The following is a 26,701-nucleotide window of genomic DNA, read 5'->3' as shown; positions in this document are numbered from 1 at the left end:
TTATGAGGTTTTATTTAGAGATGTTTCCTTATGTTGGATGGAAAATTACTGGGACAAAAATAATGAAGCATTCTCAAGTCCTTGATTGTCAAATTGCTATTCAGAAAGGTTATAGCAGTCTTTTAAGGTTATAGCAGTCTTTTAAGCAGTGTGTCAAAGTGCCCATGAGAGCTTATCTTTACTCTGATTCTCTGATTGCTAATTTGTAGGTGAAAAAGGGCATATCATTATACTTTAATTTTTTGTTTATTTCTAGTGATGTTGAGCATTTTTCACATTTGGTATCCATTATGTATTTTTTTCTTTTGTTAGAGAATCCTTGGTCAGTTGTTATCTTATTTAACTTTATTTTTTGTTTGTTTCTTTATTTATTAACCTAATCTTTTCTCAGATCTTGATGAAAAGTTCAAGGAAAACCAGTTTAAGAATTTAGGAAACCCTGGGGCTTCTTTATTCCATCAGTGCACACTATGCTACTTATAAGTTTAGGCTTTGGGGATTTTAGTTTGTATTATATGTATTTAGTTTTATGTAGGTAAGAAGGTATGTGCCTAAATCAAGATATACCCAGTGGTTGAATGGTTGGGTAATTTTTTCCAATGAAAATATATTTCAATTGAAGTAACCATTCCAATTTTATTATGACTAAACCCAAATTTGTTAAATAATGTACTTTCTTAGTCTATCAATATTGATGTTCTAAAATGAACATGATACTTACTAAATGATCCTTTTTACATTTGCATATTTTCACATTTTAAACACTATTCTCCCCAATCCAAGGATCAAGTAAAATAACAAGATAACTGGTTTCCGTCTCTATAATGATACTAGCTGTCCAGTGTTAAATAAACTGGTTCAGTAGCTTGTGAGATACATTGATATATCACACATAAACACCCAAATACTATACTGGTTTATTAACTGAATGCATGTTGTGCTTACATGCATGTTTGTATATATGTATGTATATAGTAGCATATAAAACATATGCCTATGTAAATGTGATAGGATGTAAAAATATATGTGTGTGCACATCAATATTTTTGACTGGAAGTTACCTATTATTTTCCTGTTGTCTCAGAATTTCAGATTTCCTAAATGCTTGAAATTTAAGTGCTAAATTATCTACTTGTGGCATGGTAACCAAGTGTCAAACCAGTTTTGTAGTATGTGGCTTATCTCATCATTTAGGGTGCTTCCTAGGTCATGAAGATGGGTCAGGAGAGGGTTAGAGAGAATTTACATAATGAGAGTTATCAGAAAGCTGAGCCTTTTCCTCTCTCTTCAACCAAGCCAAACGAAGGGGACTTCAGAGAACCATCTGAAATGTTTGACAAGTGTTGCCAGAGTTTGAGAGCCATAGGGAATGTACATGACTCACATCTCAAAAAGTCTAAAGGCAAGGTATGGCTAGTGCAGCCTCTGTTGGCAGAGTAGAGATAGGATGAAAGTAAATTTTATTTTATTTTGCTAACGGGAGAGGTCAGGGACCTGGCTCTCATGGGCTAGATGTGGCTCGCATTCAGGGAGCCATCTTTAGTCATCTTGGGAGAGAACCCACCTAAATAGGTACTCACTGGGTGGAAACAGAGAGAATGTCTGAGTGTGGTAGGCTGTGAAAATCTAGGGGCCAAGAGAAATCATAACATCTTCTGGAAGGGTCTTGGAGCACATAAGAGACCTAAAGGTTGAGGTCCCAATTTGAAATATCTCAGAGGAGAAAAAAAGTTTTCATATGATATCTTGCCACATGAATGGGCATCAATGCCCATGAAAATCCTAGCAGTCAAGTAAGATGACATCTCTCAAAACGATAACCTACCTTATACAGAGGCTAGACCCTCCTGGAATTACTCAGGCTGTGCTACTTGGCTGTGGGTGGAGTCTTTGCCTGTAGAGATTTTTTAAATCATGGAAGGGGGAAAAGCAAAGAAATAAAAGAACAAAATCAGAAATAGAAAAAAAATAGTGAGAAGCATTTATCCTTAATCTTAATTGATATTTCTCACCATGTTATAACCACTTTGAGAGATCCATACCTTGTTCTTTTCTCTCTCTCCCTCCTTACCCACACCTGCCCCTTCTCTTTTACACCGAATCAAGTTAAAAACACACTCTGTTCAGGGCACATCATGACCTTCAGTTCCTGAAAGGGTCCTCTCTGTTAATTTTGAAACGTTAGGGCATCGGGGTCTTTTCAGATATTTATGTTCTTATTGATTTTTAGCTTAATTTCAATGAGGTCAGAAAATATATTCTGTATGAATTCAAAACTTTGAAATATGTTGCCACTGCTGTATGGCCCAGCAATGTATGATTAATCTTTGTAAATTCTCCATGTGAGTGTGAAATAAAGATGTACAGTCTGAAATTTCTAGATGCAGCATTCTAGTATATAAGTCCCCAGTTTCTTAAAAATATTCTGTCCTTGATGATTTCTAACATTTTTATCAATTACTGAGGAGTGCATGATTATTAATTTTTGTATTTCTTCTAGTAATTTTTAATTTTTTTCATATGGAGATCATATAGAGACATGTAAATTCAAAATAAGTTGTTTTCTTGATGAGATAAACTTTTTAACATTTGAAATGACCTTATAAATCTCTACAAGTGCTTTTTTCTGAAGGTCATTTTGTGATTATTAATGTGGGTATCTTTACCCACATGATATCTTTATCATTTATTTTACCTTTGAATGTTTTAGATGAATTTAGGATAAAAAGTGAGATTTTTAAAATCCAGTCTGATGATCTTCATCTTTTGATCAGATCATCAGAACATTTACACACAATGGAATTATCAAAATATTTGGTGTATAGCTTTATCATACATCTTGTAATTTCTAGTTGCCCTCACCAGTTCCTTGCTTCCTTTTTTCATTTCTTGCCTCATTTTAGAGTAATTATTTCTGTAATTACATTTATTAATCTTTTTTTGTATGGAAATTACACATTCTATTTTTATTATCTCATGGCTATATATAAAATTATAACATGCATAATTATCAAATTTAAGCTTAATTGAAATATTGTTTGTGTTCTTTATTTTCAAACTAAGCTTTCCTTCAAAAAGGAAGGCTATGAAAAATCAGTTTTGAACATCCAATACTAAGTAATTCTGTATTAATGAACCCTTCTTTAATAATCTTTTAACATCAAACTCCATTCACCCTGGAGGTGAATGGGGAAACTTTGGCAAAATGACTAATATAAAGAATTGGATGAATTTAATTGCAGATCTAAAAGTATAACAAAGGTGGGTATAAAAGAGTAAGAATACACAAATGATACATGCTCTGATAAAGTGGGAAGAACACAACTTAAAAAGTGGGAGGAGAGAGGAAAGCGAAAGGGAAAGTAGGATTGCATTGTTGATTATCACACAAGTAGGAGATGGGAGTAATGCATGAGATTTTAAGTGGATGCACCATTAGAAAAATTCTAGTTAAGGCAGACTGGGATGGAGGAAATTATATAAAGATGGCCTAGGTGTGCCACTAGAACAACAATAAAAAAATCATAAATGCCAGAAGAAATACAAAACAACAGAACATTTAAATTAAAAAAAAAAATCAGACCACATAGTGGAAGACAAACAGAAAATGTCACATAATACAAAACATAAACATAATACAAAATATAAAATAATCTGACAGAACAGGAAAAAAACAGATCTATTTTATCAAAACATGTAACTCTACTTATCTCACCTTTTAAAAGAAAGGTGTTCTACGGCACATGAAGCAAAATCCAGCCCTCTGCTATATAAAAGGGACATACCTTAAACAAAAGCATTTAAAAAGGCTAAAATTAGAGGATGACAAAGAAGAACCAGGCAAATGCAAAGCAAAAAAAACAAAAAACAGGGGTGGCAAACATAATATCTGATATCTGGCAGGGCTGATTCAAGCAAAGCATCATTAACCAAGACAAAGAAGTACAGTTTATAATTGTAAAGGCTAAGTTTACAATAAAGATGTATAAGAGTTATGATAAGGGTGGGACTTAAGAATACCATTCTTCACCAAAACAAACAGCTAAAGAACTCCTAAATATAATTTAAATTATACCCTAAATAATTTAAAGGTATATATTAAAGATATATATCCCCCTTGTGCACCAATGCTAGAGAATTAAGCTTCTTTTTAAAAACACATGGAATATTCATTAAAATAGACTATGTATTTATGAGAAAAAACCCTAAGTTTCAAAAAAAGTACAAAAAAAGAAACAATGAAATAAAACTAGAAATTAGTAATGAAATAAAAATAGAAAACATAAATTTTAAAAGATAGTGACAAAAAAAAGACTGGAAATTATAAAAGGCACTCATCTTCAGTTTACAGAAGTCCACAGTATCTCAAGTTTCCTGAGGGTCTATTACCCATGCCCCATAAGTCTGTGAAACCTCAGATTAATATAAGAAGTTTAGGTAGATGCTTTTCAGGGATAGCTTCTGATGGAAGAAATTTTTATATATTTGAGGTATGGGGAAGTTATTCTGGCCTATCAAATGTATATTGTATATCTGCTTTAACCATTAAAGAAAAGAGTGCATTGTCCAGAAGTAGATAATGTCTGTTTTAAAAATAGGGATAAAATAGAGAGGTAAATGCCTCCCTTCCTGGGATATCAATGCTAGTACTCCTTAGATGATAAGGCTCCCTTCCCAGGTGCTAAGGTCGTACTGACTTGCAGTGTACAGGCTGATTTTTTTTTTTTTTTTTTGAAACTTTAAAGGAATATACCCCTGTCATGTTTGATGTTCTTTGTTCTGACAAGATATATAAATGCTAAAAATCATGCTTCTTCTGAACAATTTATCATAACTATCTGAGAAGCTGTCTCTCAGGCTATAGTCCTCAGTCTGGCTCCAATAAAACTCTCTTCTATTCTTATCATAGGTTATTGATTATTTCCATCAACACTTCAATACTCCGCTGTGCTTTCTAGATACCTATCTTCACATATATTTTAGTCTAATAATTCCTTACTCTCTTGTCAGATTTTAAATGTTTTAAAGATTTTCAACTTTATCATTTTTAGTTGTTTTGGCAGAGAAACTGACACAAAGACCTAATTCTCTTGTATTTACTTTTTCTTTTGTATCAGTATGGACATTCAAGAAAGAGATATTTACGCATTATCACCTAGTTTCCATATGTATTAAATTTTTTCATTTTTAATATTTTTCATTATTTCCTTTTTGAGTTTATCATTCCCTATTTGACTATTTGATTTGATAGTCATCTGGATTTTTATACTTTTCAAATCAATATCTCCCATTTGTTCATTTTTATCTGCTTGTTATTTTTTTCATGTTTTCAATTCTTCTTTTGTCTTTCTCAGAATATTCATTGTCCTTTGTTTGAACTTTTGCTTTGGCTGGTCCTTTTATTCAGCCTACCCTGTGTTTTAGACTCAACTCATTTACCTAATCATACTCTCTTGGCTTCAGTGTCTCTGAGACCCTTGACTAATTGCTCCATCTCAGCTGCCTCCATGATGGCAAGTCTTTTTAGCCATGCCTCTTAGCTGTCCAAAATGGACCATCTGCACACCAGTAGTTTCTGACTATTCCAGTGACTTCTTCACTCAAGTGAAATACCACGTCCAAATGCATAGGGTATAGATTCTTAAGCAGTTGGTGAAAAGGCCAGGTGATGGAATCTTAAAGTGTGTGGGGAGTTGACTTCCTATAAGTAAATGTTTGATCAGTTGGAGATAGAAAAGAGCCAGTACCTAAATCCGCACTCCCTTCCTTTTTCTGATGAAATATTCCAACTTACAGCCCATATGAACCTTCATATGGTGGCCCAGAGAGTGAAAGTACCAAGCCTAACCCTTTCATAGTTTGTGTGAGACAGTGACCAGTGCAGAAATGCACCACCTTGTGTTTGCTTACCACCCTTACCCACTTTATCACTCTTTTCCTCCATTCTTGCTGCATTGAAATTGCTCTTCCCATTAAGAAGTTGGAGTGTAAGTCTTGCTTCAGGCTCTGTTTTCTTGGAAGCCTGAGCTAGGACAATTAGAAATGTTTATAGAAAACAGAAACCCAGGCTGATATTTTGGAGCCCAATTACCTACACCTGTGAGAGCAACAGGGACTCTGATACCCTGATAAATGGGATAGTAATCTGGCATTCAATAACATCACAATTTCTTAAGCTTTCACAAGTGATTGATTCAAATGAGGCACAGATGGAAGGTAAGATTTTGAGGGATCACATCTATTAGAATGACCAAAATCTGCAACACTGACAACACCAAATACTGGAGTGTATGTGGAACAATTGGAACTCTTATTCATTGATGGCGAGAATGCAAAACCGTACAGCCATTTTGGAGGACAGTTTTGTCCAATATTTCAGTCTTCTGAGAAAAAAACACAATACATATGCATATATGGGCTGTGAAATATAAATTGTGTAATTTTAACGATTCCACATAAGAGTTAAATGTTTTATGTTTGCATTTAAGACTGTGATTGCACAATATAAAGATGACTGGAAAAATTCAACCCAAAATTTAGATGTTTACTTTTCCTTACTTTAAATGACATTAAATATCAAATAAAACCCTGTTAAGTAGAGAGCTAGACTGCAGATGAAAGGAAAAAGCCATGTATTTTAGTATTTTTAGCGGCACTTTCCCCCTACTTTTTGAATAAAGAGCCGTGCATTTTCATTTTGCACAGGGCATTACAAATTATGCAGCTGGCCCTAACTTGTATGTGTGTCTGTTCTTTATACCTGTACTCTTACTTAACTGTCAATATTTTTTCATCCCTTCCCCCACCAAGAACCAATTGTTGCCTCCTTAGGGATACTCTCACACCCATTGAAAATGCATGCCCTAATGCTTCCACCAGTATCTGCGGCCCTTTGCCAGAATCTGAAAACATTTTGAGGAGTGTTTGATAACGGGGTCCGAGCTGTCACTGACATCAGAGACACAAACTGCCATTTTTGTCCTCTGAGTTGAGTGGGAACTTATGGAGGGTAAGTGGATATACCAACATGGTCAGCATGGTAATGCGTCACATTTATTTGCTTCCTACACTTAGCTGCCTCACTTCCCCTTGCCATCACTCTCATTGCGCTGAGATTACACATTACAGTAGTGTTAGAACATAAGTTTGCCCCAAACTCTATTTTGTAGGGCAGCGGTCCCCAACCTTTTTGGCACCAGGGACCAGTTTTGTGGAAGACAGTTTTTCCAAGGCGGGGGTGGGATGGTTCAGGCGGTAATGCGAGCGATGGGGCGCGATGGGAAGCAGCAGACGATGCTTCGCTCGCTCGCCTGCCGCTCACCTCCTGCTGTGCGGCCTGATTCCTAACAGGCCGCGGACCAGTACCGGCCCACAGTCTGGGGATTGGGGACCCTTGTTGTAGGGGACCCTATTATATGTTACTTAGTTTCTTGCTTGTCTTCCACAGAGCTTGAAATTTCACTGGTGACACATTATTTTCCATCTTCACCTCATATTTCCTTGCCATTTTCAGCTTTCAAGACCAATAATGTACCTCAGGGAAGGTGCTAAACCCTATGACCTAGCTTCTCTTCCTGGTCTTAAGAAATGGAGTGACAGGAAAGCTCCAGGTAAATGGTGCAGATTGAATTTTGTTTCAAGCCATGGAGGATGTAGAAAAGCAAGTTCTCAGGTGTGAGCCAGCTTACCTACACTTGTTATAGTGATGCTAGGATCCAGGGATGCCCTGATGTTTCCCTGTCAAGCTGGCTGTCTGGTCTGGCATTGCTGCTTTCTTAACCTGTAATTAGGCAATGAAGTAGGTAGTGTGGAACAAAACAAGGGAGAGGAAAGGAAAGTGCATACCCTTTTCCATCAGTGACATTTTCTCCTTTTCTAAGATACTATTATCTTCCACACATTCTGCTTCCTAAGGGGATTCTCCTCCTGCCACTTTTTAAATTTTAATTGTTGTTAGATTCTGGGATACCAGAGACTTCCTCTTACTTCTGTGGACTCACCAGGATTGGGTTATATAGGAAAGCCCACACTAGTTTTTCAAAATGAAAAGTCATTGAATTTTAAATTTGTAAATATTGAAGCAAAGGGGCAGGGCAAGTTAATTTATAATGCCATGCTCACTTTCTTTTTCATTTCAATTTTTGCTTAAAAAAGATTCATATTAAAATGAGCTTACTTTTTTTTTTTGACTTAGTTTTGTAATTAGATGCTTCATGGTTAATCAACATATTTCTGCTGTCATGACATTATAATACAATTTAATATCAACTAAAGGAAAGCAGATTGCTTCATGAATGCTTAGAAAGTTAATACTTGCTCTTTCAATATAATGTTGTAGCAGAGAGTTAAATGCCAGAGGTTCAGCACAATTCCATTTCAATGTAAAACAACTAATTAAGAAATAATAATTGACACAACATGATAACAAAAATCCAAGAGCAGAAAACCAAAACATATGTATCTGTTTTAAAAAATGCTTCAAATCCCAGTATAATATCTGTTATAAACTCATTGTATGGGGATAAGCTATAATAAATCAAAACAATCTTCATTTAAAATGACAATAAACTTTAAAAAATATGTTCTAAAGAAAAGATGTTACGATAAATAAGGAAACATGAAGAATTAACTATGGAATATTTGAGATACCTTGTTTAAAAATGCCTTTATTACAAATCATTTTCTTCAGAAGTATAACGCTTATCAGGAATTATACATCCTGTCTAAGATTAACATTTGTGAAAATAAATAAAGGAAGCCTCATTTAAAATAAAATTGAGAAGCCCTGAAGAAGGAGCTCTCATGCACTACCACTCGCCCCAGCTGGAGGAAGGAAGAATTTCTCTCTTGCCCAGCAACAGCCCAGCCAATGAGAAGCTGTCACCACCCTGGGCTCTGTGAAACAGCCCCTCCCAACTTGTTCTTTCCTCTATAAAAGCAAACCTGTCTCCTAGGTTCTTAGGACTTGCCTATGGTTTGGGATAGTTTGCTTGTCCCAAATCGTAATTCTCTGCTATTCTTGACTAAACTCATTTTGCTGGTAAAATAATTGACTCTTTTGTTTTTTTAAGGATTTCATATCCTTGCAGAATCTCAGTATGATTTCTATCAGTCAAAATCTTATATCAGAGATCATTTTAAATCTATAAACATACATAAACATAATATAATTGTAAAATTATTATGGTGGTTATTACAGTAATCAAAAATTTCTATTCTAAATTAATTTCTCTATGCTTTGTAGCAAGGCATTCTTTATATATTTCCAGTTACCATCCATCTATCATGTTATATTGATTAAAAATTAAATTTTTGTTTTAATACTACTTTACAGAAGCAAATTGGGAAGGCATGTCAGATTTGAAAAAATCATTCACTGCATTTCACTGACAAATCCACAGGGATTTTGGCTTATTTTTGATTTTGTGTTACCTATTCATTATTTTCCACATTTAACATGTGTAGTTGATACTGGCTTTATGAAATGCTGAGCCATCACTATATGTAGCTAAAATAGCATCAATTGTAGTTAACCAATTGGTTAAATTATTTTTAATACCTTACACTGTCTTTAAACTAGTGAGCAGAGGTTTCTTTTTTTTTTTTTTAACACCTTTATTGGGGTATAATTACTTTACAATGGTGTGTTAGTTTCTGCTTTATAACAAAGTAAATCAGTTATACATATACATATATCCCCGTATCTCTTCCCTCTTGCATCTCCCTCCCTCCCACCCTCCCTATCCCACCCCTCTAGGTGGTCACAGAGCACCGAGCTGATCTCCCTGTGATATGCGCCTGCTTCCCACTAGCTAGCTATTTTACATTGGTACTGTATATATGTCCATGCCACTCTCTCACTTTGTCCCAGCTTACCCTTCCCCCTCCCCGTGTCCTCAAGTCCATTCTCTATTAGGTCTGCGTCTTTATTCCTGTCTTGCCTCTAGATTCTTCATGACCTTTTTTTTTTTTTTTTTTAGATTCCATATATATGTGTTAGCATACGGTATTTGTTTTTCTCTTTCTGACTTACTTCACTCTGTATGACAGACTCTAGGTCCATCCACCTCACTACAAATAACTCAATTTCGTTTCTTTTTATGGCTGAGTAATATTCCATTGTATATATGTACCACATCTTCTTGATCCATTCATCTGTCGATGGACACATGGGTTGCTTCCATGTCTTGGCTATTGTAAATAGAGCTGCAATGAACATGTGGTACATGACTCTTTTTGAATTATGGTTTTCTCAGGGTATATGCCCAGTAGTGGGATTGCTGGGTCGTATGGTAGTTCTATTTTTAGTTTGTTAAGGAACCTCCATACTGTTCTCCATAGTGGCTGTATCAATTTACATTCCCACCAACAGTGCAAGAGGGTTCCCTTTTCTCCACACCCTCTCCAGCATTTATTGTTTGTAGGTTTTTTGATGATGGCCATTCTGACCGGTGTGAGATGATATCTCATTGTAGTTTTGATTTGCATTTCTCTAATGATTAACGATGTTGAGCATTCTTTCATGTGTTTGTTGGCAATCTGTATATCTTCTTTGGAGAAATGTCTCTTTGGGTCTTCTGCCCACTTTTGGATTGGGTTGTTTGTTTTTTTTGATATTGAGCTGCATGAGCTGCTTGTAAATTTTAGAGATTAATCCTTTTTCAGTTGCTTCACTTGCAAATATTTTCTCCCATTCTGAGGGTTGTCTTTTCATCCTGTTTATGGCTTCCTTTGCTGTGCAAAAGCTTTGAAGTTTCATTAGGTCCCATTGGTTTATTTTTGTTTTTATTTCCATTTCTCTAGGAGGTGGGTCAAAAAGGATCTTGCTGTGATTTATGTCATAGAGTGTTCTGCCTATGTTTTCCTCTAAGAGTTTTATAGTGTCTGGCCTTACATTTAGATCTTTAATCCATTTTGAGTTTATTTTTGTGTATGGTGTTAGGGAGTGTTCTAATTTCATTCTTTTACATGTAGCTGTCCAGTTTTCCCAGCACCACTTATTGAAGAGGCTGTCTTTTCTCCATTGTATATTCTTGCCTCCTTTATCAAAGATAAGGTGACCATATGTGCATGGGTTTATCTCTGGGCTTTCTATCCTGTTCCATTGATCTATATCTCTGTTTTTATGCCAGTACCATACTGTCTTAATTACTGTAGCTTTGTAGTATAGTCTGAAGTCAGGGAGTCTGATTCCTCCAGCTCCATTTTTCGTTCTCAAGATTGCTTTGGCTCTTCAGAGTCTTTTGTGTTTCCATACAAATTGTGAAATTTTTTGTTCTAGTTCTGTGAAAAATGCCAGTGGTAGTTTGATAGGGATTGCATTGAATCTGTAGATTGCTTTGGGTAGTATAGTCATTTTCACAATGTTGATTCTTCCAATGCAAGAACATGGTATATTTCTCCATCTATTTGTATCATCTTTAATTTCTTTCATCAGTGTCGTATAATTTTCTGCGTACAGGTCTTTTGTCTCCTTAGGTAGGTTTATTCCTAGGTATTTTATTCTTTTTGTTACAATGGTAAGTGGGAGTGTTTTCTTAATTTCACTTTCAGATTTTTCATCATTAGTGTATAGGGATGGAAGAGATTTCTGTGCATTAATTTTGTGTCCTGCTACTTTACCAAATTCATTGATTAGCTCTAGTAGTTTTCTGGTAGCATCCTTAGGATTCTCTATGTATAGTATCATGTCATCTGCAAACAGTGACAGCTTTACTTCTTCTTTTCCTATTTGGATTCCTTTTATTTCTTTTTCTTCTCTGATTGCTGTGGCTAAAACTTCCAAAACTATGTTGAATAATAGTGGTGAGAGTGGGCACCCTTGTCTTGTTCCTGATCTTAGTGGAAATGGTTTCAGTTTTTCACCATTGAGGACGATGTTGGCTGTGGGTTTGTCATATATGACCTTTATTATGTTGAGTTCAGTTCCCTCTATGCCTACTTTCTGGAGGGTTTTTATAATAAATGGGTGTTGAATTTTGTCGAAAGCTTTCTCATGAGCAGAGGTTTCTTAAATGGCTATCGGTGTTAAGGTCATTTGTGAAAATTATTCAATCTTTTAGAAGATAATATGAATATAGAAATAAGATCAGTCAAAAAATTACACTTAACTATGATTTCATCTATATTTTATGCCTTTTTAAAATGATTTCAATTTAAGTGCCTCAAACAAATGGACAAATAGAAACTTAGTGCTACCTGCATTTAGTATATGTTCATAAAAGATTAATGGGCAGTTAATAGTTTCAGAGGACTTGGAGCTACTAACTTACCTGTGCCAACCTGAAGGCCATCAATCCTCTCCTGTACATTGTCTCTGTTGCTTCTTCATTAATTTCACATCAACTAATTATACCATTGGATTGATGCAATCCTAAGTAATGTCTAAGTGCTGTTCACATCAATTTAAAAGTTTCGGATAAGAGAGTATTCAGGTTATTAGAATAGATGAGATGGGTCAAGCATTAAAAGCATGGAACCAGGATAATTATATTTCTTTTATTTCCAATAAATGTAAATAAACTGTTTAATGTAAATTGAATATAAGAAAAACCACCAGTTTTGTACAATTTCCATTTATGTTTAGAAAGCTCTTAGAGTTTGGGAACATGTCTATTATTCTTCTAATTATATAGTTACATGACTTCACCAGTACCTTCTGTATCAGGTCTTTCCTAACTCTCTTTGGCCCATTTTGAATATCTACATTATTTGATATCTGTTAGGAGTATTTCTTAAATATGAATGTGCATAGAAATCACCTGAGTATGTTATGAAAATACAGATTCCATCTCTGTAGATCTGGGATAAAGCCCGAGGCTTTGCATTTCTGACAACCTCCTAGGCAATGCTGGCATTGCTGCTCCATGGACCACAGTTTAAATACTAAGGTTCTTCAGCATTTATAGCCTGAATGACATCTTTTTTCCTTTTAAGTTTTTCACTTATTTTTCATGTCCATTAAAAATATCTTCCAATTGAGATAGCAAATCACTCTCTTAAAATTATGAAAATTGCTTTTAAAGTATTGCCACATCAACTGTAGTAGTCTTGAGCATGTAATATTTGCTTAGCAAAATTTTTGGAAATTTTGGAAAATATCCACAAAACTTATTTATTTCTTCATATAACCAATGGTATGTCCAGCATTGTTTGTGGTGCTAAAGATAGAGTAGTAGAGACAGAGCCTTTGTCCTTGTGGAGTTTACAGTCTGCAGTTAGACTCAAGGAAGTAAACAGGTTACTAAACGCTTTTTGATTACACCAGTAACTCAGAAATCACCCACAGTGTTTTACCACGCAATAAAACAGACATGCACTTCCAATTTTCCTCAGGTTATGTTCAGCTTTCTTATTAACATCCTACCAGTAGAAAAAGCAGGGTAATTTCAGTATTAAAAGGAAAATAGGTTAATCTTGGTCAAAATTAAGAGCATAAGAGTAGAGGATTAAAATACTTGGAAAAGATTATAAAATAATGAAAAATGTATATAAGGTCACTTAAAAGATTATGTACGATAAAAACATATAACCAGCAAGAACATACAACCAGCAAAAACAAACTTTCTAGAAGCTAAAAAGAGAACGAATTTAACAGAAAAATACTATTTTTAAAAAGTAATTTTCTATTTTGAAGTGAATTGTAAGCTATGGCACTGTTAAAAACTGTGATATCCAAAAGGATATGCAATAAAATAAGCAAAATCACTTTAGAAGGGGTCTTATTATTGTAATGTAAGATTTATATTTTACATATTATTCTGAAGCTTGTTTTTTCCATTAACAAGAACCCCTTTCCATATATTCCATTTCTTTCTATTTATGGCAGCAACTTAATGTATCTCTTTAATTTCCAAATAAAGCATATTTAGAGTATTTTCTATTTTTAAAATATTACACTTGGTACTCAATTGGCAATCATTAACAGAGTTGTCTTCTCCCATTTTTGTACTTCTATATAATAAATTCATTCAAGAAGAACATTAGTATTAATTTGTTAGGGCTGCCATAACAAGAAACCACAGACTGGGTAGCTGAAAGAGAAGAGATGTATTTGTCACAATTCTGGAAGCCAAAAGTCCAAGATCAAGGTGTTGTCAGAGTTGGTTTCTTCTCAGCCCTTGCTCCTTGGCTTGTAGATAGGCATCTTTTCCTTGTGTCTTCACATGGTCTTACCTCTGTGTATGTCTGTGTCCTAATCCCATTGTCTCATAAATATACCTGTCATATTGGATTAGGGTCCATCCTAATGACCCCATTTTAACTTGATCATCTCTTTAAAGACCCTATCATGAAATACAGTCTGAGGCACTAGAGGTTAGGACTCCAGTATATGAATTAGGGCGGGGAATACAATTCAGTCTATAAAAATCTTCGTCAAATGCTTTGTACATTTGATTATTTGCTAAATTTTATTTATGCTTCAGCAATATGGCACAAATTTTTATTCCAACCAGGAGTTTTTTCTACTCCCTCTCATCTCTGCTTTTTTAGTAGTCATTTGTTTTTCTTTTATGTTAACTGAACAGTTGTATTTTTATCCACTACCAAGTGATGGAGATGAGACCTTCTGCTGGAGGCAATGCAGAGACACAGAACATTGGTGATCACCTCAAGTTACCGCATTAGGAAGACTACCTTGGCAGTGTGTGCAGGGTGGATTGCATTGAGGAGAAACTTGAAGTGAATAGAATCTAGTTGCATAGCAATTGTCACCATCCATGTTTTACATAATGATGGACAGAAAGAGGTGGTGGCAGTAGGAATGTGAAGGAAGATGCTAATGGAAAAGGCAGCAGGAATGGAGAACAGTAGTGCTGGGATGGAGTATATTGGAAATGATAATTTTGTTTTCTAAAACACACCTTGGAACACAAGATCACGTGTTTTAAGAGAGCTCAGGGCTTCTGATCACTAGCTATATATTATTTAACTTGATGTTCTAACATAGACTTACAATCTCACTAGTTAGGAGTCCTAAGAAGAAGGTGTCACTGGTATTCAGTGGAAAATAAATTAGGCAAGTGTGTGACATGTGAAAGAAGCATATCACGTGAAAGTGATAACACATATTGGGAATGTAGGAAGAGATTTGGAAGATGTTTTATAGTGTTTGCCTCAGTGTCATTATATTTTTTTTTAAATGCAAGAATATTATCAGGAATAATAAAGGAACTATAAAACAAAGAGTGGAGAAACCAGAACTCTGCTCTTAATGACAGTGTATACAGAGAGAAATATACGGAATTTGAATCCAGGTTCTGCAGTTTATTAGCTGTGTGAATTTAGATAGCTTATTTTTATTTTTCTGAGCTCTGGTTTTCTCAGTTATAAAATGGGTATTATAATATATACTTAAATGTGTTATTGAATTGTATTAAGTATTCTTTGTGAAATATTTAGAATGTACCACAAATGACAGCTTTTATTATTAATGTTACTATTATTGGCACTGCCTTTTTCTCACGGATTGTGATATATACAGCCTGTTTCCCTAAGTGTCATATAAGTTCTTTCAGAGAAGACTACCTACCTTAAATCAGTGTGCACTCTAGCCCTGATCACAGAGGTTTGTGCATGCTTATTTTAGAAATGATGATCTTGGAAGTACTACATTTAGGCTAAATGCAGACACATGATGTGCTTAGAATGCAGGAGAATGTAAGAGAAAGCCCTGCAATTAAGAACCCAATACAACTGAAGACATTATTTTTAAAAAATAACTTTCTATTTGAAATGAATTGTAAGCCATGGTAGTGTTAACAACTGTGATGACTGCTCACACATTCCAGCAATCCTTGCTTGCTGCTACTGAAACATTTTTACTTACTTTGGTGAGAAAAGATTCATCACTTTGAATGCTGGATCTCCTCTGAATTATATCACTCCCCAAATGATTGACAGTCATAGTTTTACCGTGTGTAACTGAAGATAGCAAATATTTTAATACCTGAATATTAATATTAATATAAATTTCCAGGGGTGTTCATACATCAAAGAAAGTAATCCTGAAAGCTGATATATTTAATTTCAGGGAACTCTGAAGATATTATGGTAACTTTTTTCAGCTCTGTGGCTTTGGAACTTTTCTATAAATGTGAGGAAATGGGGCCCACATGTGAGTGAGTGTGCGTGTGTGCACACGTGCACCATGGAGATATATATATACGCACACACACACATACATATAGCAACAAAGTTAGGGTCATTATTTCAAGAAATGGTAAGGGCTTAATTAAATAGAACAATAGTAGGAATTTTATTAATTGTAGGTAATTTCCCATACTAATTCTCGATATTAATTTAGACTAAGGAACAACTAAATCCTTTGGAGGCAAGCTCTTCTTGAGTAAACAAGTAGTAGAAGTTGTCTGGTACCACATAGTAAAATGATTTAAAATGATGACAGGACAGGAAAGAAAATAGTAATCAACAATCATTTTTCCTATGAAAATTAATTATAAATAATTTAATATCAATACAGATGAGAGTGAAAATGTAAAAAATATGATTTCTTATTTAAAAAGGGAGAAAAGTGAAGCCACCAAACATATTCCTTAAAATAGTTAGGAGAACACAGTTTCAGTTTCAAAACTTGACCCATCTGGATTCCTAGGAGCAACACGCTGATAAATATCTCCTTATTCAGATTTTTTTTTTAATTTTTAAAAAAATTTACGTATTTATTTATTTTTGGCTACATTGGGTCTTCATTGCTGTGCACTGGCTTTCTTTAGTTGCAGCGGGCGGGGGCTACTCTTCGTTGCGGTGCGCGGGCTTCTCATTGCGGTGGCTTGTCTTGTTGTGGAGCATGGGCTCTAGGCGCGTGGGCTTCAGTAGTTGTGGCACGTGGGCTCAGAAGTTGTGGCTCGTGGGCTCTAGAGTGCAGGCTCAGTAGTTGTGGTGCACAGGCTTAGTTGCTCCGCAGCATGTGGGATCTTCCCATACCGGGACTCGAACCCGTGTCCCCTGTATTGGCAGGTGGATTCTTAACCACTGCGCCACTAGGGAAATCCCTATTCAGATTATGTTAAAATAAAAATCATCTGATATCAATTCCCCTTTTGACACCAGACTGTATCAGTTAATCATTTCAGATCATCCCAGTCACTTTCTCCCAAAGAATGCTAATATAATTCTCACTAAAATATAAAATCAGTAGGAAAAAGAATGCAATCATCTTCAGAAGAAGCATTTGCCAAGCTTTTTCTCCATACTGTATTTTTTTAAAAGAAATGCAAATGGTGCTAGAAATTTTATTTTAAAGTGATTATAGTAAAAAAAAAAAAATCCTGCTCCTCTCTTGACCACTTAGGACCAAATTTCTCAATAAATTACATTAAAAAAAAAAAAAACCAAGATAATTTGCAAAATTAAGGCAGGAGATAAACTAAAAAAATCTGTATTCCATATTGTATAAATATACATTTTTCAATAATAGGAAAAAACAGTTGGAGAAAATTAGGATGATAAACCAGACAAATATTTCTCTCCTTACTGTTCCCTACCACACACAATGAATTTTGGAAATTTGAATAACACTATTAATGACTAAGCAGATCTTTCAGTATGTGATAACTTCTACATGTAAGTTTAATTAAAATAATTTTTATCCCAAAGCAAAGAAAACTGATGCTGTTATTAGGTAGCTAAATTGATTTTGAAACATCGGAAATTGTTCAGTGACCATAACAGGATTTCAGTTTGGGAAATGCTGAACTAGGTAGATTATTTTTAAAAAGGAGGTAGAGAGCAGGGACTTATTTTATTTTAAAGTATCCAGGTAATGTATTTTTATGAAAAGCATTGATATGTATTTTGATATTGAGTAGTAGTAGTATATTCAAAACTTAATAGCTACTACTTCATGCTGTTAAATAATATACAACAAACATGACAGAACATCTCTTGGATCATGTTCAGTTATGATATTAAAGTTAAATAGACAAGGAAAATTTAACAATTTTAAGATTAAGATTTTTTTGATAGAAAAAGGTATCTAAATCACTTTTTTTTACAGTATTTAGTTGTATAATACCTCAATTTGCAAACAATATTTTCAATGCATTCCTTATAGACTTTCTGTTAGTAAAAAACTCAAAAACTTAAAAGGATTCCTAGTATGACAGAGTGAGGAGCTCTGTAGACATGCCCTCCAGCAAAGCTGGAGAAAATTATTAAAAATAAAATACCAACCATTAAAATCCCTGGAAATGGTCTTAAGAGCATACAGCAAACAAAAAACTTTTATTCAAGAAAATCTGCTAAAACTTGGTAAGAACAATTAGGTCTGTGACTCTTGAACCAAGACATACTCTATCTCTCCCCTCTCTCAGTTCAGTGAGATGAAACTCCAACTCCAGGGTGGTACAATCAAAAACACAAGGCCCCCTTACCACCTATAACTCCTAGTTAGAGGGATATTTTCCCAGAAGCTGGACATCAAAATTTCTCATCCTGTCCCCAGCTACTTGTTATTGAGATTAAATTCTGGGAATGTGGAACAGTGAGATTGGAGGGTGCTTTCTCCCACCTGGTCCCCACTCATGAGATGAAGTTTCTACCTTGGACATGACAGCACTGAAGATGCTAGGGCCTTGTTCTCTCTTACCTTGACTTGTGGAGCAGGGATTCCATATCAGGAGTGGGAAGCAAAAGAGACCTGGGGCTGTTGCCCTCCCACTCAAACAAAATGTTCTGTTCCTAAATTGGGGGTCACTTGGAGAGAAGTACACAATTGTCCCACCCCCAGCACTAGAGATATGGCCTAAAGTTTTGGCCCAAGGAAGAAGTAGGCCATATTACAGAGAGTTCTTAATCTCCTTTCAAAAGAAGTGACTTAATTTGCAACAGAGTTTGGAGAAGTTTAAATCTCAGGGCAGTCAAGAAACAGTGGAGACTGTCATGAAATATAAGGATGAGATAGATTCATTAAATTCATTGAAGATATAAGCTAAGCTGTTGGCAGGCTCATTTGCAAGAGATAAATGAGGAAAGAGACAGCAGAGAAGAGCCTTTCTTGGTGAAGACAAATATCAAACACTAACCATAGGACTATCTCTTTAAAGGAGTCTAGGTTTGATTGGATCGGTCTGTGAGCAAGTTATGTACTAGAGTCTTGTTGTCAACAGTAGACAACCAGCCAGTAATTAGTGGAGCTTAACAGATGGGTATGGATAAGGAAAGAGTCTTGCTGAAGGCAGTGTTACCCAAGGTGACTGTGGGCATAATCAAGGCTGTGTCCCCTGAGAAACAATATCAAAGTTTTCATACTGCAGGGAGAAATTGACTCCACCAAGGTAATCCAGCCAACCAGTCAGCTGGATTCATTATGGAAATTGATCATCTGGTTTTAAAACTCATATAGAATTACAAGAGACCTGGAATAGTCAAAACAATCTTGATAAAGAACAAAATAGGAAAAGTCACATTTTCCTATTTCAAAACTTACTGCAAAGAAATATAAATCAAAACAGTGATACTTGCCAATGTGGAACTGGCATTAAAAATAGACTTAAAGATCAATAAAATAGAATTGAGAGCTCAGAAATAAATGTGTCTATGGGTCTAATACAATTCAATGGAGAAAAAATCTTTTCAAAAAATGGTAATGGGACAATTGGATAACCACACGCCAAAGAATGAAATTGGACTGTTTTACCTCAGGCCATATACAAAAATTAACTCAAAGTGTATCAGAGACCCAAATGTGAGAGCTAAAACTATACAACTCTTAGAAGAAAACACAAGAATAAATCTTTTTGAGCTTATATAAACAACTGGTTCTTAAAGAAGAATGACAAAAAACAGAGAAGTTGGACTTCATCAAAATTAAAAACTTTTCTGCTTCAATGAACACTATTATGAAAACTAAAAGACCACCCACAGAATGGGAGAAAATATTTGCAAATCATATATCTGATAAAGGACTTGCACTTTGAATATATGAAGAACTCTTACAACTAACTATTTGTGACCCAAGATATGATCTATCCTGGAGAATGTTCCATGAGCACTTGAGAAGAAAGTGTATTCTGTTGTTTTTGGATGGAATGTCCTATAAATATCAATTAAGTCCATCTTCTTTAATGTATCATTTAAAGCTTGTGTTTCCTTATTTATTTTCATTTTGGATGATCTGTCCATTGGTGAAAGTGGGGTGTTAAAGTCCCCTACTGTGATTGTGTTACTGTCGATTTCCCTTTTTATGGCTGTTAGCATTTGCCTTATGTATTGAGGTGCTCCTATGTTGGGTGCATAAATATTTACAATTGTTACATCTTCTTCTTGGATTGATCCCTTGATCATTATGTAGTGTCCTTCTTTGTCTCCTGTAATAGTCTTTATTCTAAAGTTTATTTTTTCTGATATGAGAATTGCTACTTCAGCTTTCTTTTGATTTCCATTTGCATGGAATATCTTTTTCCATCCCCTCACTTTCAGTCTGTATGTGTCCCTAGGTCTGAAGTGGGTCTCTTGTAGACAGCATATAGATGGGTCTTGTTTTTGTATCCATTCAGCCAGTCTATGTCTTTTGGTTGGAGCATTTAATCCATTCACGTTTAAGGTAATTATCAATATGTATGTTCCTATTACCATTTTCTTAATTGTTATGTGTTTGTTTTTGTAGGTCCTTTTCTTCTCTTGTGTTTCCCACTTAGAGAAGTTCCTTTAGCATTTGTTTTAGAGCTGGTTTGGTGGTGCTGAATTCTCTTAGCGTTTGCTTGTCTGTAAAGCTTTTGAGTTCTCCGTCGAACAACTAACTATTAAAAAGACAATTCAATTTAAAAGTGAGCAAAGGATCTGAATAGATATCTCTTATAATGTCTGTAATAAGACACTGAGCATATGAAGAGATGCTCAACATCATTAGTCAGCAGAGAAGTGCAAATCAAATTCATAATTAGATACCACTTCACACTCACTAGGATGGCTAAAATCAAAAATTCAAATAATAAATGTTAGTGAGGGTATAGAAAAATTGGAACCCTCAGGCACTGTTGGCTGAAATATAAAATAGTGCAACCACTTTGGAAAACAGTCTGGAAGCTACTCAAATGGTTAAACATAAAATTACTATATGACCCAACAATTCCATTCCTTTGCATATACCCAGGAGAAAGACTTATGTCCACCCCAAACTTGTACATAAATGTTTTCTGCAGCATTATTTCTAATAGCCAAAAGGTGTAAACAACCTAAATACCCATTAATTTATAGATATAAAAAAAAATGTAGATCCATTCAATGGAATATAGTTTGGCCATGAAAAAGCAATGGATCACTGATACATGGTATAATGTGGATGAACTTTGTATAGATTATGCTCAGTGAAAGAATCCAGTCATGGAAGCCCGCATATCATATGATTCCATTTATATAAAATGCCCAGAAGAGGCAAATCTGTAGAGACAGAGAGTAGATTAGTGGTTGCTTAGGGTTGGGCGGTATGATAGGATAAGCAGAGAGGGGTAGTAGCTACATGGTATAGATTTTGTTTCTTTAGGTGATTAAGATGTTCTGAAATTAACTGTGGTTATATTTGTGCTTATCTGTGAATATACTAACAATCACTGAATTATACAATTTAAATGGGTAAATTACATGGCATGTGAATTATATCTCAACAAAGCTGTAATAATAGATTCAAAATCTAGTCAACTTGAAATCCAGTTCAATATATGATACAATTTACTTTACTGGAGTGTTAATGGAAATATTCTTGGCTGTACACATACATAGAAAACATTGTTTTAAAATTAAACAGGCATAAATAAGTGAACACACTCTTAATACACATCTGATAATGCTGACTCTTATTTACATTTCACTTGTAGAAGAAATCAGACTCATTTTGAAAAGCAACATCTACATTTAGCAATGCTTTAATGGATCAAGTCCAAACTGACTTTATAAAGCATTTTGCATAGAGAGCATATTCTCAATGAATTTAGACTTTGAACTCACACATACACAAAGAAAGAAAGAGATAAATAATAATTTTGCCACTGATATTTAAAGCTAAATCACAAATATATTTAACTTTTTACTGGGTCAGCTTCCCTATTATTTCCAATGGAAAGCTGTAGCATTTTGGTATTCTTAAGAGCAAAGCTTTTGAGTATAACAGCTTTAATAACAACAAGAGGTAATCATTGTTGAATGACTAGTGGTTACTGTTGAAAGATAAAATAGGCACATTAAAAAAAATTTTTTTTAATTACCCTTGACTTATTTATTTATTTATTTATTTATTTAGGCTGTGTTGGGTCTTAGTTGCGGCACACGGGATCTTTGTTGAGGCATGAGGGACCTTTTCATTACCGTGCGTGGTCTGCTCGGGTTTCTCTCTAGTTGCGGCACACGGGTTTTCTCTCTCTAGTTGTGGCGCGCAGCCTCCAGGGTGCGTGGGCTCTGTAGCTGTGGTGCGCGGGCTCCGGAGCACGTGGGCTCTGTAGTTTGCGACACACAGGCTCTCTAGTTGAGGTACAGGAGCTCAGTAGTTGTGGCGCATGGGCTTAGTTGCCCCGTGGCATGTGGGATCTTAGTTCCCCAACCAGGGATCAAACCCACATCCCCTGCATTGGAAAGTAGATTCTTTATCACAGGATCACCAGGGAAGTCCCTGGCACATTAAAATTTTGAAGTTTAGTTCAGCACATGTTGATTTCAGTTGGGTGGCACGGAACCAAAAGTGATTAGTAGCACTCCACTTACAGGAGCTAGCTGCAAGGTTTTTATACAGAAGATGCAGAAGCAAAGCTATGCAAGGCAATTATCTGATTGGCTATAGCTTAAGTGGTTACACAATACTATTTGTGATTGGTTGTTCTTAAGTTTCACTTTCTCAGATTCCAGTGCTTTGCCTCTGGCTTAGGTTTTGGTTTGCTTACACGGGATACCAGGGCATCACTCCAAAGGCCTCCTTGATTAATTACTTTAACATTACCAAGCACTGTGCTGTCACTTTTGCTTGGATCCTCTTTTTTTACTTTGACAGTGGCAGAGTTTATGGTTTAACTTTGATGAGCTTCCCTTGTGATTTGTCATATCGGAGATACAGACTTTAATTTACTAAGGCCTAAGGTAATAAAGGAGTTAATTTAGTGCTTAGTGAGTAAAATGTGTTGGGACTTAAGTGACACCGGTGTCTTATTCCTGTTGATCCACAAATTCATGCCTTGAACTGCCTTACATTGCCCACTCTGTATTTCACTCCTAGCTTTAAATACTGATGCCACAATTTGGGGTATATAATCTTCTTTTTTAGCCCCTCAGCATGCTGCCATCTGTACCTAGAACCATGAACTGAGCTGTAACTTTTCTGTGGTAATTTAGACAGCCCATTCACAGACAACTTGTGATAATACAATTCCTGGCTTGATCTGTGGGAAATTATTCCATCTCCCTTCTCCTCATCCCTAACTGGTTTGTCTGCAAGATAGATAAGAATAAAGAAAGAACGCTTGTTCTTAGGAAAATAAAGATGAAGAATAGAGTCATTACCCACAATTTGTGTATGTTGGAAAGAAGCATTTTGAGCTGAACCATCTAATTTAAAGTTCCTTTTTAGAGTTGGGCAAATGAGAAATTATGGAAGTTGGACTACATCTATGGTTCATTTGTTTTCTTTATATAGATTTTTTTACTTAATATTGACTAATATTTATTGACCATTGTGTGCTCTGCACTATTATAAGCATATTAATATTAATCCTTATGAAGACTATGAAATAGATACTATTATCCCAAATTTATTTACTTTTTATTAATTAATTAATATATTTATTTTTTGTGATTCAATAATTTTATGGATTATACTCCATTTAAAGTTATTACAGGGACTTCCCTGGTGGTGCAGTGGTTAAGAATCCGCCTGCCAATGCAGGGGACACGGGTTCGAGCCCTGGTCCGGGAAGACCCCACGTGCCACGGAGCAACTAAGCCCGTGTGCCACAACTACTGAGCCTGCACTCTAGAGCCCACAAGCCACAACTACTTAGCCTGCATGCCACAACTACTGAAGCCCACGTACCTAGAGCCCGTGCTCTGCAACAAGAGAAGCCACCGCAATGAGAAGCCCGCACACCGCAACGAAGAGTAGCCCCTGCTTGCTGCAACTAGAGAAAGCCCGTGCACAGCAATGAAGACTCAACGCAGCCAAAAATAAATAAATAGATAACTTTATTTTTTTTAATAAATTTATTTATTACAAAATAATAGCTATATTTCACTGTACCGTAAAATATATCCTTGTTGCTTATTTAATTTATACATAGTAGTTTGTATCTTTTTAATCCCCTACCCCAACTTCCCCCTTTCCTCTCTCCACTGGCAGCCACTAGTTTGTTTTGTATATCTGTGAGTCTGTTTCTGTTTAGTTACACAAATTTGTTGGTTTTTTCCACATATAAGTGATAACATACAGCATTTTTCTCTGATTCCTTTCACTAAGCATAATACTCTCTAGGTCCATCCATGTTGTTGCAAATGGCAGAATTTCATTATTTTTTATGGCTAAGTAATACTCCATCGTGTGTATATACATACATATATATATATATATATATATATGTCTGAGAAGTTGTCTCTCTTTCCATTCTAAATGGTAATCTTGCTGGGTAGAATATCCTAGGTTGCAGGTTTTTCCCTTTCAGCACTTTGAATATAACAAACCACTCCTTTCTGGCCTGCAAAGTTTCTGCAGAAAAGACAGCTGATATCCTTATGGGGGTTCCTTTGTATATGCTCCTTTGTTTTTCTCTTGCTGCCTTTAGAATTCTCTCTTTATCTTTAAGCTTTGCCATTTTAATTATGATATGCCTTGGTGTGGGTCTGTTTGGGTTCATCTTGTTTGGGACCCTCTGCTTTCTGTACCTGGATATCTGTTTCCTTCTTCAGGTTTGGGAAATTTTCAGTCATAATTTAATGAAATATATTTTCCACCCCCTTCTCTCTCTCATTCTTCTCCTATTGTCTCACTCTCAATTGAGACCAGTTCCTCTGTCTTTTCATTTTGCTTAACTTTCTCTGTCTCTATAAATATAGGTGAAATAGTTACCTATTATGGTATTGAAGGGACATCATTATGTGAGAGCATCCCTATACAATCTGCACGTGCCCAGTGGCTTTTTAGATTTGATCGAACAGAAGTCGTGTCTTTCCTCAGGGTGTGCTGGCAGCTATCATCTTGCTAGGAAGTGGGGCTGGAGATGGAGGGGCTATGGCCTGAGCCAGGTGTGAGGAGGGTCTTCCACTCTGCTCAGGGGCTGTCACCACCCTATTGAGGGAGGGGTCGGAACCCAAGTTGCTGGAGCAGAAGCCCTGAGATTTGGGTCTGAGCTAACTCTGTTCCCTTCAAGTTTGTGCCCTCCTCTCTCCCAGCACCAGCACCCTTGACCCAGAGGGGAGCAACGCTGAAGCCTGTACAGGCTCTTGGCTCATGACAGTGCATGGGCTGATGTGGGCTGGCCACAGATAGAGGTCCAGGCTGCCTCCAGTATGCTTCTAGTCTGAGCTCCAGGAATGGCAGCCCCTTCTCATCTGAGGCTCTTTTGCAGGGCCAGTGTGATCTCTTGGTGTGTATCAGGGTGCGAGCTGTGGCGGTCCAGGTGCCGTCAGAGATAGGGACCTCCCATAATGTGCTGCCTGTGTAAGAGCCAGCAATGGCCACCCTTGCTGCACTCAGATGCAGCTCTGGGTCTGAGTCATTTCTTTGTCCCATGGCTGAACTCTCTCCTTGGTTGTGGCAGCCCTCACTCCAGTGGGGAGCTGCAAGTGGAAGTAAGCAGGGCTGGAACATTCACTCAGTTCAGGCTCAGGCTCATGCTGTTGTGGTCATGAGAAACCAGCAGCCACTGGGGTAGTCCTCCATCTGCCCTCTTTGCCCTGTCTCAGGAGCAAGTCAGCACTCATGTGCTCCTCACAGCGGAGTCCATGCTTCCCGTAGCCCTCCTGTTAGTCCCCAAGGCTGCCCAACCAGCAAAGTGGGCTTGTCTTCTCTGTGTTGGACCCAAGGACTGGGGTACCCAGTATGTGGCTTGGATTGCTCGCTCCCCAGGGTGGACTCCACCCATGTTTCTCCCTTTTCCTCAGAGTCCTACCCCAGGGGCACAGGTCCTGACCTGATTGCTTCTTTTCTCTTCCTACCTGATTCCTTTTGGATCTTTCTTACAGCCTTGAATGTACTTGAGTCTTCCTGCCAGTTTCCAATTAGTTTTCAGTGAGAATTGTTCCACATATTGATGTATTTTTGATGTGTTTATGGGGGGAGGTGAGTTACACGTCCTCCTACTTTGCCACCTTTTTTTTGCTTTTTCAGTTGTCTCGTTTCATCATTTTTTGTTGTTGGTTTCATTTTTATTTTTTTATTGATGTATAGTTGATTTATGTTTTAGGTATATAGCAAAGTGATTTATTATATATATATAGTTTTATATATATATATTCTTTTTTAGATTCTTTTCCATTATAGGTTATTATAAGATATTGAATGTAGTTCCCTGTGCTATACAGTAGGTCCTTGTTGTTTATCTATTTTATATATAGTAGTGTGTATCTGTTAATCCCAAATTCCCTACTTTGCCATCTTGTTTCTTGTTCTATCCCAATTTTATATCGAGATGTTAAGCAACTTGCCTAATGTCACCCAGCTAGTGAATAGCAGAACCGGCTGGCTCATTGAATAAAGGGTCCTTAAATG

Source organism: Eubalaena glacialis, chromosome 14, assembly GCF_028564815.1.
Source record: "Eubalaena glacialis isolate mEubGla1 chromosome 14, mEubGla1.1.hap2.+ XY, whole genome shotgun sequence".
NCBI lineage: Eukaryota > Metazoa > Chordata > Mammalia > Artiodactyla > Balaenidae > Eubalaena > Eubalaena glacialis.
This window is presented reverse-complemented; position numbering follows the sequence as displayed.